Source organism: Trachinotus anak, unplaced genomic scaffold, assembly GCF_046630095.1.
Source record: "Trachinotus anak isolate AG129_WGS33_773 ecotype Australia unplaced genomic scaffold, CSIRO_AGI_Tana_v1 ptg000029l, whole genome shotgun sequence".
Taxonomy (NCBI): domain Eukaryota; kingdom Metazoa; phylum Chordata; class Actinopteri; order Carangiformes; family Carangidae; genus Trachinotus; species Trachinotus anak.
In genome coordinates this window covers 83731-88331 of record NW_027273880.1, presented here as the reverse complement: position 1 = coordinate 88331, position 4601 = coordinate 83731, and the positions used below count along the sequence as shown (strand labels likewise).

Here is a 4601-nt window from a genome sequence, read left to right as displayed (position 1 = left end):
TTATTTCTTCATATACACAGATGTGATGATTAGAAAGGCCGAAAGTAACTGGGCAAATAAACCTTTTATTCATGAATATAAAGTTCAATTAAATATTTAATTTCCAGTGCTGTAAACTGAGTAAATTTAGCAAACATATAGTTTTCAGGGACTGTCAGCATACCTGCCTCATGTTTCTACTTCTACTTGAAGTATGATATTGTACTTTAGTGCACCATATTTATTTAATACCTGTAGTTTCTTTGCAGCAGAGGGACAGTCTATGATAATGGGGGCCAGGTTCGGACTGTTTCTGCCAACAATGGAAGGGGCCCGTGGGAATCAGAGGGCCCCACCCAGGAGAAGTTGGAGAGCCGAAGCATCAGCACACAGGTATTAACACAGCATTATGAAAGTCCTGTGAGCTCCCCCGGCCTAGAGGATGGAAGAAACAACAGACTGACCATATTTATTCACCACAAACAACCAAAGTATTGACAGCAGAGACAAAACCTGTAGCCAGCTACCAATGTATGCACTGGCTCCTGGAAATTCTGGCTCTTTATTTTCCTTCATATCCCTCTGCTTTTAGTTCTTCTACATTCATGAACTGGAACCTTAAAGCTTTTGATTATTTGCAAATCCTTGGTGTAAACTGAGAAATTTTCAACTCAAGCACACCTGGACCAAACACGCATCTGTTCACATTCACTTACATTCACATGCAACTGCACCGCTTTGTGTTCACATGAACCACTGACAATGATGAAGATGTGACCTTACCCACACTAACAGTCCTCACAGGAGGTTTAATGAGGTCAAACGAGTGGAAACGCCTGTGTGGATGGACAATGGGTGGGCAGGCTCTTTAAAGTACTAGTGGTCCAGATAGATACAGATACAGTGTAAAATGGTAGTTACTGTAGCTGTATTCCATCTTAGTCTCACCTCCAAACACCTTGGCCTGCTCTAAAAAGTGGACCAATGTGTTTGGAAAGGAGAGATCTTGTGGTGCCAGACTCTAAGAATCCCCCTTCATCAATAATTTCATAGAAAATTGCCCAATAGTCATCCAGAAAAACTTGCTCTGAACCAAAGTGACTGACCACCACACACTTTAATCCCAACCCTCATTCAGAACAGTGAGTCTATGGTTGTCTGATGTCCAGGAGCTGGAGTCGGTTCTGCTTCATCTCTCACAGCTGCTGTGCACACAAAACAATGAGCCATAAAAGACTTCCTGTTGGTTTATTCATCTCCTGGTCTGTGCAGATACAACAGAACCTAAAACACGCTGCAGCGCACTGCACCATCGCTGCGAGTGGATTAGTTACCTGCTGTGGAAAGTTTATGGAACATTAGCAGCAGAGAGAAGCGTAGAAACAAAACACATAAAGGGCTCTCGATCAGGTTTTGAGAATCTAATGATATATACAGAGCTCGCCAGACTAGAAGATGGCTGTAGAGAGAAGGTGAGGGCTGAGGTGTATGAAGGTCTTGGTCCTGAGGAGCGTGGTGGAGGTGGACTTCTTATTTTGACTCGTGTCTCCGGATCTGCTCATGTTACTGCCTTTTTTTTAGGTGGTGATGCCAGGAAGCAAAAGAGCTGTAGAGGTGGATGAAGTGGAAGATCTGTCCCAACTGGAGTGAGTTCAGACACACACACACACACACACACACACACAGCACCTACAGTATGATTAACCTGTTTGCCTACTGTATGTTCTCAGAGAAGTGTGCCAGAGTTCTGTGCTTCTGAACCTGAAGAAGAGGTTCCACCGTGACTGTATCTATGTAAGTTTCATTACTGGCCTCACACCTCTGAAATATTTTACATCAGGTAACTCAGGTACTCTCCTCTTCTTCACCTCTCCAGCAGCTGGCATCTGTGTTAAAACTGAAAAAGATGACATATAGCTGGGTATATGCTAAAAAAAATTACACCATCCATGTAGGGTAAGGACAATTTAAAGGGGCTTCAGAAAAAAAATGAAAGCACAGATAACTGGCTAAAATTTACCAAAACAAATCTGGACCCAAATATCTACAGTCCTTCCCAAATGAGTTTTTTAGATTTGATAGTTTTTCTCTAAAAAGGTTTAGTGTACATATATTCATTGAATGGCTGTGTCATCTTCTTTCCCCCAGACTTACATCAGAAACATGCTTCTGTCCATTAACCCCTTCAAGCCTCTTAACACCTACACAGCTGAGCTGAGACAGAAATACCAGAGCAAAGAGCAGCAGAGAAACCCACCGTGAGCAAACACTTCACCACAGCATGAGCCTCATCAAGTGTTTCATTCACTTCAAAACATCTCCCTGTGTGCTCTCATTCTATCGTCTCAGGATTTAACCAGAAGACCTGCTCTCTCCCATCGTCTGTACACATATATATTTTAAAGGATAAAGCTTAATAATATACCATATTTTTTTATTACCAACAAATCCTGCAAACAGACTGAAACCAATAATGATATATCTTATTCTTCTGTGCTGTAGTGATAGAAAAACTGCTGTTGTCCAGAAACTATAAAAAAAGCATCAGTGAGCCACACTGTTGTTGGACTGGGCGACATGTTCCTTCATCACCCTGAACACACACACATTTTTTTATTTTGACTTAATTTCACACACACACTGTCCAGCTGCCAGAAATACTCACTCACCAAATGTGGATTCATCCGCTGCTGAAAATAGTGCCCAAAAATGATGATAGAAACTACAGTGACCATCTGTTTTCAGAAATTACTGAGCGTTTTTAAAGATTTATGTTCTCTGTACAAACCAGTGGTCTTGGAGATCAGGTCAGAAAGTATTGACAGATGGTCTGACAAATTGTTACCTTTGGCATTTGGTTTTTTTTCCCCATGATATTTGTTCGCAATTAGAAAAATATGCAACAAGACCGTCCTCATCATTTAATATACCAGCATCCTTAAGTGGAATTCAGTTGAATTGTTGCATTAAAATCTGTTCTGGTTAATTGTCACCAACATCAAAGTATTTATCACTTGATATCAAATAATACATTTCAACCAAAATCAATTTCATTATATTGGATATATATTGGATTGGATATATAAGTTGATAGTAACTTGCTGGTTAGTTATTTTAAGCCTGTGTGAAAAGCTTTCTCACCTTAAACTGCTCCTCAGATATGACCAGGAGCTGGTGTGATCCCTGCATGTCAGGTGAGCGAGCCAGGCCGTGGGCCCCCCCCCCAGGGACTCAGGGAGAGGAGCACAGGGACCGTCCAACACCACTATACCAAGGACAGGAGCCCGGTGCATCAGCTGGATCTCCTTAGCTGGATTCAAGCAGGCGGTGACAGAGAGCAGAGGACATTTCAACAACAGGACAGAGATGAGAAAACAGCCCATCCTAAAAAACACAAACTTCCTAAAGTGTTTCTTACCCGGCTGCGCTGTGACAGGCTCGTCTGCTCTGTGCTCTGCAGGAGGAAGGCGGAGCATGTATGCAAACACACAGCCACCCTTCGTTCCTGCCCACAGGGGGGGTGTGTCATGTGAGCCTGTGAGGAAATGAGGAGACACGTGTGAATTATAATGAAGTAAGTATTATAATGTATAATATAATGTATTCGGCTGCTGAAGGACTGTCGGAGGGATTTCTTCATGCTCTTCACCCTGGACAGAGGACCCTCCATGGCAAGCTGGTCACTGGGGTTCAGGGTGCACCTACAGGGCAGAGGGGAAGATTTAATACTAATTGAACTGTTATAGATGCAGAGTTAGAAATGGTTTTTGGGCTGTGGAGCTCAGTTAAACGGTGTTGTGAGTGGGTATGTCTTTGTGTAAAATGTCATGTCCTGTATCTGTTAGTTTTTTAGTTTGTTATTTACTTATTATCATTATCGTCTGTTATCCAGTGTCGACAAATCAAAATCAGTCCTCTCACCTGTCCAGCAGTGCCCGCCACAGTCAGGTAACCACTGTGTTTACAAAGATGGATCTTCTGAACGCCGAGCCTCGGGTCGTCACTGTGCGGGTCAAAACAGCCAACCTGCACAACACATGATGGAAAATGATTTAGCAGCAAATCAGCTTTGCACTGCCATGAAGTTGTGACGCTTTCAAAGACAGATGAAAAAAGGATTTTTAGTCACTAGAAGAAGTTGAGCTACAAACACACTGGATCCTGATTTTCCCATCATGCAAGTTGACTGCAGCTCTTTGACCTTTTGTGCCTGATAAGAGGTTCTTTTCTCACATGTGACAAATCTTGTGACATTTTACAGCCATTTTCAGAGGCTCAGCTGTGCTCAGCTTGTACATGGGATACAGACAGACTCCTGATGCGTCCCAGAAACACACGGTGCCATTCTCGTGCCTGCACACAAACAAACACACACACAGACATACACAGATAAACACGCTGTTGTTGTTGCTAGGATTGAGAAATGATTCATACATTAGAAGATGGTGAAAATGGAACAGGTATTTACCTGGACAGCATGTGTGGCTGCTGATTTGCATCTGTGCAACTGCAGCTTTTTTTTTTCTTTCTTCAACATAAAAGACTGATTAAGTCCATTTTGAACCATGCTTCTGTAACATTTGTAATAATGATATTAACATGTTAATATGCTGGAAATATTT

General features: G+C 42.2%; 1 long non-coding RNA gene across 1 annotated transcript; it reads left to right on the top strand.

Moving 5' to 3' along the window:
- The first annotated feature begins 246 nt into the window (after positions 1-246).
- On the top strand, positions 247-2237 carry LOC139612040 (uncharacterized). The gene is made up of 3 exons (XR_011686432.1): positions 247-372; positions 1710-1773; positions 2128-2237. It is a non-coding gene; the product is annotated as an uncharacterized lncRNA (long non-coding RNA).
- Positions 2238-4601: the final 2364 nt, after the last annotated feature.